At 41.8% G+C, this 15,202-nt stretch overlaps 1 protein-coding gene across 1 annotated transcript in view; it reads left to right on the forward strand.

Annotated features, from left to right (window-relative positions):
• The window catches only part of LOC133514796 (thyroid hormone receptor alpha), a 126,604-nt gene that overhangs the window by 105,934 nt on the left and 5,468 nt on the right, over positions 1–15,202 (forward strand). The gene's annotated exons all lie outside the window — the stretch shown is intronic.

Genomic DNA, 15,202 nt, shown 5'->3' on the forward strand with positions numbered 1-15,202 from the left:
CATTTTATTATAATCAGCTCTTCGCAGAATCTTAAGGTTACGTTTTTTTTTTGTTTGTTTTTTTTATCAGAATCAGAAAAAGCTCAGAGTCACGCATGACTCCAACCAAGACAATCCTAAAGAAAAAAATTGGGAATTTGCTCCCAGCATGCTTATAACCAAATAAATAATAAAGGCATCTTGTTTTTAAAAAAATAATGTTTTGCCTATAGGCATATTAGAAAAATCCACAGTTCATCATTACTTTGTCTCAAATAAGTGTCTATTGTTAATTCCATTAATTTTGTGTGGTTTGTGTAGTTCATTGATTCTTTTTTATTTTCTGAAATTCCCTGAAATAGTGGCTCAATTCTGGTTCTTCAGCTCAAAATGTGCTTTAAAAGGACAGAACATGCCTTTGTATCGAGTTCAAAACAAAGCTGCTCTATGAACTCATGCAAAGCAAATATGTCTGAGTGAATTTGACACTCATTCAACATGGGCATACCTTTTGCTAATACTTTTTAAACACTTCAGTCACTATTAAATTGCAATGATTTTTTTTTTTACTCATCCATTACATTTGTTTAAGAGCTTTTTTTAAATCATGTTTTATTATAGCATACTAAAAAAAGTCTCACAAAAACCTGCAGGTTCAACTGTCACCCAAATCGTGTGAGCACAAGGCAATTCTGAATGGATGAATTCCATGTTTATTTTTATTTAATTTTTTTTTTTTTGCATATAAGGGGAAAAAAAAAAACATTAAATCTGTAAACATCAACAATCACAAGAACGGAATGTGCACCACAAAGGCAGGCAAGTTGAGGCTTGAGATGAAAAGGTTTGCCTCCCGGGCGGATGAAATCGTCTTGTTGCGCATCAGCACATAACGCATCCACGTCGCTCACACGTCATCGGGATTAATGGTAAGAACATAATTTGTTTCACTGAACATATTTTTTTCCCCATGTTGAGTCGTGAAGTCCACTCAGTAATTTTCCATTTCCATTTTATAAAATTTGATACCTTTGCCAAACATCCATAAAAGGATGAGTAATTTTTGTTTTACAAAAAAAAATGCTGATGACGGGGTTCATAGCAAACCTCTGCTTTTTTTAAATCCAAAATCAAAACAGTACTTAAGAAAACTGGATAAAATAGAAGCGACAAAGATAAGCTAAAGAAACCAAGGACTGTTTGTCCCCCCCCCCCCAAAAAAAAAAAAAAAAAACACTTAAAATACTTCACGCAGCAGTGATATTAACTCAATAAATTTCCAACTGGACTTTCCATGCCAAAGACATTGTGTTTTGTTACAAACCAGTTTATGATTTGCAGCATGCCAAAGCTGGGCAGTCTGCCGGCCACCCATTCAAAAGATTTTGGATTCCATTCTTGGCTTAACATTTTTCCAGCATGCTCCCATAGTCCAAAAACATGCATTTTCGGTACATTTAAAACTTTAAATAGTCCATAGGTGTGAATGGGAGTGTGACGGTGACGGGTCCAGGCTGTACCTCTAAACACAGGTCCCGTCAAGTGTGCAATATGTGGAAACAAGTTACTGTATTATTTTGAGAAGACTCATCCATCCTATATGGAGGCCGTTGTAGGGGCGATGATGTAACAGTGGACAGTTTTAGTCTCCACCAACCCAGGCTTTCGCTGACACACACACCCCCAACCCCACCTCCCTTAGGAACCCACCGAAAACACTCAGGGGCACAGCTGTTATGCAGCAGACTTGCAGTCACTGAATATTTGTGTTCTTCTCTTACATTTGTTTGTTGTGTCTGAAGACAAGAATCCCACCACAATATGGGTGCAGGCGGCCATGCTAAATGTGCTTCAATTGCCAGACAGCCATAGTAATAAAGACAGTTCCATATTTGGTTCAGTTCCAGAGAGACTCTGTTACATGGATTGAGTATAAAAGTGTCAGTCATTTAGGAAAGAAAAAAAAAACTGCTAAGTTTTGTAATATAAGTGTCCTCAAAAAGCTCCTCTGACATCTACATCTGGTTGACTCAGTTTTGTATTTTTTGTCAGTCCATATTTAGCGAGGACCACTCCCTTTCTTTCGATTGTTTGCTTCTGTGTAGAACACCCACTTGTGAGAGTACACGTGAAGGGGAAGGTGGAGATCTTCCCTAGTCACGTAGATAAGATCGAGAATTTGGAATGACCTAATTTCAAACCTCTTGTACAAAAAACATGTGGCATTCGGCAATGTGTGGATGATTTTAATTCATATTTCACGTTTACTGAGGCACCATAGAGACAATATTTATATCCCAAATACTAAAACAAGTTTATTTGGCAAAATATATTCCCTTTAATGATCTTTGGAGGATCTACTCTGAGGGCCATTGTGACTGTGAAACCTTATGAATTTTAATCGGCCATACATACGGTCCTATATTTTGCTCACTCTCACTGGAACAGCCGAGTGTGAAGCAACTGAGATGAGAATCAGCACCTCCAAATCTGAGACCATGGTCCTCAGTTGGAAAGGGGTGGCATGCCCTGTCCAGGTTGGGGACGAGATCCTGCCCCAAATGGAAGAGTATCTTGGGGTCTTGTTCACGAGTGAGGGAAGAATGGAGCAGGAGATCAACAGGCGGATCGGGGCAGCGTCTGGAGTGATGCGGACTTTGTATCAGTCCAATGTGGTAAAGAAGAAACTAAGCCGAAAGATAAAGCTCTCAATTCACCGTTCAATCTACATTCCTCCCCTCACCCATGGTCACGAGCTGTGGGTCGTGACCGAAAGAACAAGATCCCGGTTACAAGCGGCCAAAATGAGTTTCTTCCCAAGAGTGTCTGGGCTCCCCCTTAAAGATAGGGTGAGAAGTTTGTTTATACATGTGGATCTCAGAGTAGAGCCCCTGCTCCTCCGCATTTAGAGGAGCCTGATGAGGTGGCTGGGGCATCTGATTCAGATGAGGTGTTCTGGGCACATCCCACTGGGAGAAGATGCCAGGGAAAATAAACGTACCTGTAGAAATTCCCAACACTACTCTTGTATATATTACTATAAGGGAAAGTGTGTTGGGCATTCTCCAAGAACACGATGTATCACTTTGTTTACATACGTTAGAATGTATCTTGAATTGTGCCTCTACTGTTCCATCCACTTTGTGTGCAAAAGGCTGAATGTAACAATTGGATTGAGTAAGTTACTGCCATATTTGTCTTGAAACCTCGGAAACTTTGTCTTTCCAGGCTCAAATACGGGACAAAAAAAAAAATTGTGTAATCTTGTAAAACAAAGCCATGGAATTGGGATTTTAATAATCAAACGTTAACCTGATGTATTTCCCCTCAAACAAAATGAAATCATGCCCCAAGATGTTTTTTGGAATAAGATCAAAACATTGATGATCATCTTTTTATGTTTCATTCACTGTTGTTAGTTACTCTTGAAAAGTTGTCAACAAAGTCATTACACACGGGGGTATTACATCTCTGCTACAATGACGCGACGTGGCAGGTCAAGGGCTTTTTCTGGATAATGGAAAATGCAGTCAGTGAAATAGAAATTGGGGGTGTAATGCTAAACCCCACTGGGTCCTTTTCTCATGTTCCTACTTACCTGCTCCAGGTAGCCATGGTTGGCCTGCACTGACTTGGTTCGGAAAAAAAAAGCAAAGTCCAGAGAGGGCTCATCTTAATGAAAGAATAGATGAAAAAACATTTTCTTCCTTTTCACCTCAGTGTATCCTCAGAAGTTGAATTAATTTGATCAACAAAACCGTTATGATACAAGTTATTGTGGGATAAATTAAAATCATCTGTGATTCACCCCAAAATCTACCTTTCAAGAAAATGCATGATTAGAGGTCATTTTTGTTTTTCCCAAAAGAACAAGATCAAGCGGCTGGAATTATTTTCCGTTGCAAGGTGCCCAGGCTTTCCCTTCGAGATAGGGTGAGAAGCTCGGTCATCTGGGTGGGGCTCAGAGTCGAGCTGCTGCTCCTGCGCATTGAGAGGAGCCAGATGAGTTGGCTGGGGCTTCTGATTGGGATGCCTCCCCGGACAACACCTTGGTAAGGTGTTCCGGGCATGTCCCAACGGAAGGAGACCACGGGGACGACCCAGAGTACTTCGGGATCCCCGGAAGAGCTGAATGAAGTAGCTGGGGATAGGGAATTCTGGGTATCCCTGCTGGAGCTAATTGCCTCACGACCTGATCCAGAGAAGCAGTAGAAAATGGATATTGGATATTACTTGAGAAAAACTCTTCAAATATCTGACGTTAAGTATACAAAATTAAAAAAATCCAGCCTCGCTTAGTGCACCCCAAATATTGAGAACAGCTTCTTTTTTCTTTGCCATGACGATAAGGGACGCAACTAGGGTGATGTGAAGAAGCAAGCACTTTTACTACAGCACAGAATGTGAATACCCAAATGATGTGATTATGCAATATTTCCATTACATTAATGGTCAAAACCCCCAACAGCTGTCTCACAGAACATTGTCAGAAATGGGCTAAATAAAAGATTTACTTAGTCCTTGGATTTCACCTTTGCTGAGTGGGCAGACACTCCAGAGAAACAACGATTTGTACACAAGCACCTCGGACATTCATGCTCGCACAGCCTTGTGCCTCGGAACACTAAAGTCCTCCTCCGTAGTCTATCCTCACCAACCTTGACACAAGCAGAAATGAATAAGAAATTGGAGGAGTGTGCAGGAAGATGAAGTGACCCCAATGGGAGAAACTAATTTAAAAATGGGGGGGCAAGGAGTTTTCAAATATTACTTTTGGGAACACTATCAGTCAGGGGTGTCAGACTCATTTTGGGGACACCCTGTAGTTATGGTTACAGTAGAGGGTCATTGTGACTGTGAAACCTTGTGAGTGGAGTATAATCGGCCATGCAAAGAATGTATGCAAAAGAATGTTGAAAAAAAGCTGCTTTTTAACATGGCAAAGTGTTGCTCTAGCTGTTCAGCTGTTTCATTTATCTTGAAAGGTGGTTTACTTCATGCATATTGAGAAGAAAATTCATCCATGACAGGGACTCATCCAAAGTTAACCCTTACATGCATAAAAGTAAGTTTCTTTCAGTGTCCCCACAGGGTGTTTGCACATATATGTTTGGCACAATTTTTGCGCTGGATGCCCTTCCTGACACAACCCTTCTCAGGGAGTGTAGGCCCCAGTGGGATGCGAACCCACAACCCCTGATTTACCAAACCAGTGCTCTAACCACTGAGCTGTGAGGCCTCTTTAACCCTTAGATGCATACGTGGGTCAAGAATGACCCGATGATGTTGTTTTCTTGAAATATGAAACGTTAACATTTCATATTCTAGGTATTCCTCAACACGTTTTTTATATAATGTCATTCACAATTTTAACTTACCTTTTATACATTTTAAGAAATTTCAGTTTTTGTATTACTACCCCTAGCTTCCATAAGTGGGTCAAAAATGACCCGTGTGCATTTTCTATGGAGTCTAATGGGAACCACTGATTCTAATCAACTTGGGCTGTCAGCAATAAATTAACTGTGGACGATGCAGACTATATCAGAAGTGTCACCCCTCAGGAAGATTATTTTACACAGTAAAAGCTGATACATGTAAGTATTATCTTCATATAATATTGTTTGTGTGTCTTTCATGACTATTATTTATCTACAAATTGGCGTGCTTTATAACTAGCTAACACTAGCTAGGTAACTAAGATAGCTAACATTCCTATATGCATTGTCTGTGTGCGCATGTCATTCATGACTGTTTTGTGAAAGAGTATTTTATTATCAACAAATTAGCCTACTTCAAAACCAGTGTATATGTAAAATTTTCTTTCCGTGCTGAGAAAGCAGTTGGTGCTCATAACACCTGTTAGGTAACATTACTATATGTAGTGTGTGTGTGTGCGTGTGCGTTGTTGTACGTGTGTGTGTGTATTTATTTATGTAACTACATATTGATCTTTTGAAAACACTACTCTTGTCTTTCCTCATCCAAGATGTCATGGCTGCTAGATACACAGCTGAAATGGTCCGGCAGATGCTGGATGATGAAGAGGCAGTAACAGGGTTGGACTCCGAATCTGAAATTTCTGATGAGGACCCAGACTATTGTCCAGGTGGCAGTAGGAGTCGTCCATCTGGAAATCCAACTGAACAGGATCAATCTGACTCAGAAGATTCCTCTTATGTTTCCTCTGAAGAAGAAAGTGTCCAAATAATGTCCAACAGAATGAGTCGGAAGGGCTCTTACTGGAACGAGTTTCCTCCCATCCAGGGCAGGACACAGAGCCACAATATTCTCAGAAGACCGTCAGGGCCTGTACAAGGGCTTACCACCACTGTCTCACCCAAAGACGCTTGGGAGCTCTTTATCACGGATGATATCATCCAAGAGGTGGTGAAGTGCACCAACTTGGAGGACAGAGGGTAGCAACAGCTAGAGGAAAAGAATGGAAAAATGTCACCAAAGAAGAATTCGTGGCTTTCATTGGATTGACTCTGCTTGCAGGGAGTGAGAAGAACTGGGATGTATCTATCCGTGAGTTGTTCGTAAGTCCTCTACATAATCCTATGTACAAGGCCACTATGGCTGTTGCGAAGATTTGAAGACATTCACCGTACCTTGCGCTTTGATAAGAGGACCAGAGCCTTCCGCCTGGAAACAGATCTTATGGCAGCCTTCCGCTATGTATGGGACCTGTTCCTGGTCAACTGCAGACAGCGATTCATCCCCAGTGATTGTATCACTGTGGACGAACAACTTGTGCCATTAAGGGGTAGGTGCAAGTTTCAACAGTACATGCCAAGCAAGCCTGCCAAGTACGGCCTAAAGATCTTCTGGGTTTGTGATGTACGCATCCCCTATGCAATAGATGGTACAGTTTACATGGGGAGACAACCAGGGGAAGAAGTTCAGAAGAATCTGGGAGAAAACATTGTCCAGCAGTTGTGTAGTAGATTTAGAAACACAGGTCGCAACATCACCATCGATAACTTTTTCACCTGTGTGGCAGATGCGCAGCATCTCCTGGAGAAGGATCCCACTATTGTGAGGATTCTACGTCAGAACAAGCCAGACATCCCTCCTCTGATGAAGCCTTCCAAGTCCAGGGAGGTTTACAACACAGAGTTTGGATTCAACGACAGCCTTACTATGGTCAGATACGTCAGAAAGAAAGGAAAAGCTGTTGTGCTCCTGAGCATGATGCACCACGACAAAGCAGTGGATGAACATAGCAGAAAGAAAAAAACAGAAGTGATCACATTTTACAACGAGACAAAAGGAGGTGTAGACACCATCGACCAGATGGTTGGCAACTACACGTGCAAGCACCAAACACAGAAGTGGCCCATGGTGCTGTGGTACAACACCCTGAATGCCTACACATTTTTCATGTCTCAGCACCCAGATTTCAAGAGCGGCATCACCAATGCACGACGGCTGTTCCTCAAACAGCTGTCAAAGGAGCTTGTCACACCGCACATGAGGAGTCGACTGGAAAGGTGCCCCCAACTGCAAACCCCGATTATTGTATTAATGGAAAGGTGCAGGGTGACAAAAGCCACAACCCAGATACAGGAAAGAAATACACATGGCCAACCAAAGAGAAAAATGTGTCAGATCTGCCCAAGTAACAAAGATCGCAAAGTCAACAATAGGTGTGGGAAATGCAATGTACCTGTGTGCAATGATCACTGCCAGAAACAGGTAGTTTGTCTGAATTGCATACAGTGATGAGACAAGAAGGCAAAACAGAGAAAAGAGAGAGGAACTGTCAATCAATGACTGGACAGTTCTACACGTATATACACACAGACAGACAGACACACGCGTACGCACACACACACACACACACAACGGATGCTCACATTTTTCTATTGCTGTTCTGAGTCATTTTCTTTTTCAAAAATGTTAAAAAGTGAAAAATAAAGACAGTTCAAGCATGAAATCATTCTTGTATGGTCCTAAATATAATACTAAATACTATACAAGTGATTCTTAACCAAAATGATGAAAATTTCATAAAAACGCATTGATTGTATTATGGATAATTTTTTACCCACATCTGAAAGAGTGTAGGGTCCAGTCCCTCGTGCATCGATGGGTTAATTGTTACCAAATTTAAGGCAAGGATGAATGTTTTGTTTTTGACATTTAACAATGGTGACATGCTTTTGTACATATTTTTAAATATATAGTTAAGAACATGAAAAAAAAAACCGTGAGGAACAGGGCCTTGCAGCGACTTTGGGAGGGGCAGGAGCTCTCATTTAAAAGGCGGACATTATCAGGTCACCAGTGGTTTTCTGCGTGTAGTTTTTGTAGGCTGGCACGTTGGAACTGGAACGCAGCTGCAAACCATCACCTTGCAGTCTTAAGCCAGACCCAAATCTCGCAAGACCGCCAGATCAACTTTAAGCCCTTTTTACACCATGCTTGGGTTTCGTGGCGGTGCACCGTGTTAGTACGTCAAGCGCGACCGTGACCCGGCGCAGGCGTGTCCATGTTTGCTAAGGTACCAAACATGGAGTATATTTTTAACTGCGACTTGTCAATCAAAAAAAGTGATCCTCAAGTAGCAGATGAAACACAAAGTTTGAGGCGATATGTTGATGTTTTTCACTTGAAGCTTTCATCTCCCTCCATGGAAGAAGTGTTGTTTTTCAACTTGTCCTGCACACGGATTACCGCCTACTCTTAATTAGTGAATGGGATGTGTGTATGACTGCTTTAAATACCGCATTAGTTCATTTTGAATACCTTGTCGTACCTTCCAATTGAGGTATTCTGCATCAAGGTTGCCAAGTTTGTCATTGTCTACCTGGACGGGATTCAGATTTTTTTTTTCCCTGCCCTATGACGAACATGAACAGAATGTGTGACAATTCTTCGAGACACGCTTCCTTTGTGGAGGTGGGTGCCGTGCCAACATGGTACAATGCCCTCATGTGCCCTTTTCTCTTGCAGATTCTTCCCAGCAGATCCAATTACAAAAGCCCTCACAACCAGTCCAGGAACTTTTGAGTTCCTGCTACTCGAAGTTTCTGCTTGCAAATGGTTCCTGTGGCTCATGTGGTTTCAGTTTCCACTGCTGCTCTAGTTTAGCTTATCCAAATAAGACTGATGAAGTCAGAGAAATGGTATGATAATTTTTCCCAAAATATATGTCACAAAGTACAAATATGTAGTGCCTCACTTCTGCTGGGGAGGGCTTTTTATTAAATAAACAGTTACATTTGAAGATTAATGGCTGCTGAAAGTGAAATGTATTGTTTATGATCGAATAAGGAGGTGATGAGTAATGTTGGGAAAAACAGTACTAACATACACTCCAGTCGTGTTACATCGAGGTTACAGTATTTCACGAATTATATGTGAGTACACCACTCACATTTTCGCCGGCAAACGAATCGTGACAGGTAGACAACAAACCAAACTTTTTGGGGGGGAAGCTGCGGACAAAGTATTTTGAGGGGGCTTCAACCCCCCGTAAAATAGACCTATTGACACCCCTCGTGTACCGTGTTAATTTTCTAATGTAGAAAAAATACCTTGGCTCAGTAAAGTTTAGGAAACTTGTTACTGACAGAGTTACATCATTGGATTAAATTCATCCTACCATTTTATTCGCCGCTTATCCTTACGAGGGTCGCGGGAAGTGCTGGAGCCTATCCCAGCTGTCAAGGCAGGAGGCGGGGTACGCCCTGAACTGGTTGCCAGCCAATCACAGGGCACATCATGACAAATAGCCGCACTCACAATCACACCTAGGGGCAATTTGGAGTGTCCAATTAATGTAGCATGTTTTTGGAATGTGGGAGGAAACCAGAGTGCCCGGAGAAAACATGCAAATCTCCACAGAGGCAGTTCCGGGATTGAACCGGGGACCTCAGAACTGTGAGGCCAACACTTTACCAGTTGATCCACCGTGCCGCCCTGGATGTAATTCTAGAATGATAAAATGTATCCATAAAACAGAAATATGTGTACTAGGTTAAACATTGCTACTTTCTTGTTCACCTGATCACCCCTTGCCTATGCACAGGCCAATGAAAACGCACGCTGGCCCCTCCCCCATTTGGATCCATTCACCCAGACTCGTACGTTACGTAACCACGTTAACCTGCTCTCCTCACCGACCCGGTGTCCTCGCATCAACTCCATGCGTCAGAGCGGGATACAAGAGAGCCATAATAAAAAAGGACAGGCCGTGTGTAATTAGAAAACAAAAGATGGAGACGCAGTAAACGGAGTGAACCGGAAAGGAAACATTATATTGGAGAGAGAAGTCCAATCAGTGAAGTGCAAATCCCAAATAGTGGAACATGCACACATGCACTCACACACCCTCGTTTGCAAGCCTGTAGGGATTTCATTTCCTCGAGGTTTCAGAACCTGCGCTACCTGCCGACCCCAGTTAACTTTAAAAAAACAACACCGTAAAACTGTTTTTGTGGATGTATTCCGGTTTGAATTCCCACAGCACAAAAAGTGCAGTGGAGCTCAGGAACATAATTAGGAGGCCTTTGTCAGATTTATATAAAATACAACCCCGCTCTGCTAAACATTAACACACTGGCAAATGGTTAACAACAAACAGTGGCTTGGTACAGAAATGAGACACATCTAATCAGTTTTTAGGCTTCACTCCAACATGGTAGATATAATAAATATGATGGATTTGATAGATATACAAACAAACACAGCAGTGGGTAATCCTGGGTTATAATCCTTGTATTGGGTTGCGAGGACCATCGCAGATTAAACAACATGCAACGACACTCGGGCTCAATCTGTCCTCAACTAGAAAACGCCATTTAAATCCACTTGGCTGTTCATCATTCGATCGATAGCAGCGATTATCAGATCTAAATACTCTGGATTATCCCGAGGTGTAAATTTGAGTAGAAATGGTTGCTTGTCAGTATGTGCTCTGCAATTGGCTGGAGAATAATACAGGGTGCACTGGGTCTTGTGCTTAAAGTCATCAAAGTCATCTGTGAGGGCCTCCAGTTTACCCAGAACCCTAATGAGGACTAGTATAGTAGTCTTGAAAATGATTAGATGCAATGAAGTCATCATTGCTCACTTTTCATCACTCACACTTGCTATATATATATATATATATATATATATTATATATATATATATATATATACACACAGAGAGAGAGAGAGAAATTGAAAATTGTCATAATGCTGATAGTCAGCTATTTGTATTCTAATACAGTGGTTTTCAAACTTTTAAGGGCACGCTCCCATTTTTGGAAATTAACTTTTTCACCCCCAGCCCCCAGTTGAAATTTTCTCTATTAGCACTGAAAATTGTAAACCGGGATTAATTTAAAAATTGTCGGGGGGGGGGCTGAAATGATTTGCGCCCCCATCATGACGACAAGCCCCTTAGTTTGAAAACCACTGCTGTAATGGGAGTCAAATGGGGCCATCTGTGCACTCTACAGGATAAAATATTCTAATGTGATCCATCCATTTTCTTAGCCGCTTATCCTCACGAGAGTCCCAGGGAGTGCTGGAGTCTATCCCAGTTGTCAACAGGCAGGAGGCGGGGTACACCCTGAACTGGTTGCCAGCCAAACGCAATATTCTAAAGTGATTTAAAAAAAAAAAAAGGCAAGTTGCAGAAATAAACATAATCAAAATTATTTTAAAAAAACACACAACTATATATATAAAGAATTGAAAAATAAAAACTGTAACAGCATGTTGGTTCATTGCTGAAATATTCTTATTCATTCTCATGCATATATTGAATGACGTTGGAAAAAACATCTTAGCACTGAATAGTTTATTTTAACTGTACTGTTCACCCAAGAATTACAATATTCTCCACATTTTATTGCCGAATACATTAACAGTAGATACAATCTTTACAAATTACAATATAGTTTGGAGTACTGTGCTGCTGTACAATACAAGTAACCCAAAAATTCTGCCTGATCTCCCATTCCTGTCATGTTCAGGGTAGAATGGAAGTATGAGTTACTGAGCCTTGTACTTCACCTTTGTTTGACCTTTCCCGATTCAAATGTGCTTGAGTGATGGCTTACATCTTTGCAAACATTATTTTCTTACAAGCACGTTCATTGAAATACTTCCACGAGAGCATTGTAACCCTATAGAATTACAACAATTTGCACTGTTCGACGTTTAATCATTATACTGTATTTATATTCATGATACTGTTGAGGGCAAAATTAATCTAGTTTTATTGGACCGATCATTTAGTTTGTTTAGGTTTATTTGAAAATGGATGTTTGAATGGTGTGATTGATCTGCAAAAATAATTTTGTTAATATAATTAATGAATATATAAGAAGGGTGACCAGAGGGTGTGTTCCAACTACAGGGGGATCATACTCCTGAGGCTCCTTGTTGAAGGTCTATTCAGGGGTGCTGGAGAGGAGGGTCCGTTGGAAAGTCAGACCTGAGATTCAGGATGTGTTGAGTGGTTTTCGTCCTGGCCGCGGGAGAGCAGACCAGTTCTACACCCGCGACAGAGTTTACGAGGGTGCATGGGAATTCATCCTTCCAGATTACATGTGTTTTGTGGACTTGGAAAAGGGAGTACGACTGTGTCCCTTGGGGAGTCCCGTGGGTGGGTGCTTCGAAAGGATGAGGTACTGAACCCGTTGATACAGTTCGGTCCCCGTATGACTGGGGTTGGACTTTGGTCCGGATTGCACGACGTAAGTCACACTCGTTTTCAGTGAGGGTGGGACTCAGTCGAGAATTCTCTGTCACCGATTCTGTTCATTACTATTATGGACAGAATTTCTAGGTGGTTTCAAGATGTAGAGGGGGTCCAATTTGGTGGGCTCGGTGTTGCATCTCTGCTTTTTTCAGATGACGTGGTTCTGTTGGCTTCATCAAGCCGTGATCGCCAATGCTCACTGGAGTGGTTGGCAGGGAGTGTAAAGCAGCTGGGATGAGAATCAGCACCTCCAAATCTGAGACCATGGTCCTCAGTCGGAAAAGGGTGGCATGCCCTCTCAGGGATGAGATCCTGCCCCAAGTGGAGGACTGCAAGTATCTTGGGGTCTTGATCACGAGAGAAGGTGCAGCATCTGCAGTAATTTGGACTTTGTATCGGTCCATTGTGGTAAAGAAGGAATTAAGATGGAAGCTGACGCTCTCAATTTACCAGTCTCTCTTCGTTCCTACCCTCACCTCTGGTCAAGAGCTGTGGGTCGTGGCTGAAAGAAAAACGTCCGAGATACAAGCCAGCAAAATGAGCTTCTTCCTGCTCGATCGTCCAAGAGGAGCTCAGAGTAGAGCTGCTGCTCCTCCGCATTGAGAGGAGCCAGATAAGGTGGCTCGGCATCTGTTTTGGGATGCCCTCTGGATGCCTCCCTGGTGAGGTGTTCTGGTCACGTCCCACGGGAAGGAGACCCAGGGGACGCTCCACGACTCCCTGGAGAAACTGTCTCTAAACTTGCTTGGGAGCACCTTGGGATCCTTCCAGAAGAACTGGATGAAGTGACTGTGAAGAGGGAAATCAGTGCTTCCCTGCTAAAGTTACAGCCCCTGTAACCTGACCTTGGATAAGTGGGGAAAAAAATGGAAGGATGGATTAATATATATGTATAATCTTATTTGTTGCCCATCCTTTTTCAGGTCATAACAATTCCCTTCAGTCAGTGGATAATTTATTGAAGGCGCTTGTAGGCCAGAATAAGGCAGACACTCCTGGCATGCAAACGTTTTTTCTCTGTTAAGGGCAGATCAGATATATATATATATATTTTTTTTTGGGGGGGGGTTCAGTATTTTTTTCTGGTTAATATTGGAATCTGCTGGGGTATATAATTTTCTTAATACATCACCCCCACAAAATGACGTTAAATCTCCGAAGGTCTTTTGTGCTGGACTGTGTGGGATTAACCCGCTGGGTTTGTGGCTTTTGAAAAAAACTATGAAGATGAGCTGCACCATCGAGTAAAACTACTCTTAGATTGCATACATCGTGGTTGCCATGCCTGCTTCGCAGTTTTTAATCTCAGCTCAAGCCTCCCTGTGTGGCGTTTAGGTCCTCTCCATCGTTGTAAGGATTTTTTTATGTTCTGTTTTTTTGTTTTGGGAGGGGGGGGAGTACTGCAACTTCCTCCTGCATTCCATAAACATGCATATTAGGATAATTGAACATCATCCAGGTGATAATATGACTTTGAATGCTTATTTGTCTGTATGTCCTGCGATTGGCCCATGACCCGAATGACATTATTAAGCAGTATAGAAAATGGGTCATTAGTTCAACACTATAATCACATGCATTTAAGCCTGGGTCCCTGCTTGTCTCTATTAAAAGTGTCGATGTACTATCAAAGACTTTTCATCCAAAAAGATGATCAGAAAGCTAAGAGAACATCTTGTTCCAGTCTCTTGTCCTCACAGAGCTCCAATGGGGAGGGAAAAGTGAGGCGTGTGTGCCCTCTACAGGATAAAATTGTCATTAAACAGCAATTGAGTTGCGGAGGCGTGGCAAACTAATATACTGGATTTATTTATGCTCATGCACGATTTAAATAGAAGTGGTTCGAAGATCCTTCACCATCAGGTGACTTCATTTGAGCTTTACTGTTCACCTAATAATGACAATCCTCTCCACTATATATAAATAATATATTGAGTGTAACACCAGTAAACTGCGTCATATCAGATCACAGAAAAAGCATGTATGGTTTACAAATCAACAGCTCAGCACCTCGCTTGGGTAAAGACAGCTCGATCGATAAGGACAGACCAATTGAAATACTCGTATCAGTAAAATTGTCCAAATGAAATCCGGCGCGCCATGTCTTTGCCGTTCTTGATCAATTTACAGTATATGAAAATTACCCACACACACAAATGTATTTTAACAATAGATTACGAGTATATTTACCATAGTGATTGAGAAATGTTTTTTCCAGCAAACCTGGAAAAAGTTTGGCACAGCTTTTTTTTTTTGGGGGGGGGGGGCAATAAGGATTAATTAGCATTTTCTTAAAATAAAGCTGGGCGGCACAGTGGATCAACTGTTTAGAGCAATGACGTAGAATAAAAACTGGACTGCGCACTCTGCATCCATCATTGGTTCCGCCATGGTCAACAGGCTCTGATTTCTGGTCAGGGCAAAAAGCATGGTGAACATACACACATTGTTATCGAAAATTATGCGATAAATATATAATAATTAATAGGTCACGATGAAACACACTTACCAGTGAAAA

Source organism: Syngnathoides biaculeatus, chromosome 16 (assembly GCF_019802595.1).
Source record: "Syngnathoides biaculeatus isolate LvHL_M chromosome 16, ASM1980259v1, whole genome shotgun sequence".
In the NCBI taxonomy this organism is placed as follows: domain Eukaryota; kingdom Metazoa; phylum Chordata; class Actinopteri; order Syngnathiformes; family Syngnathidae; genus Syngnathoides; species Syngnathoides biaculeatus.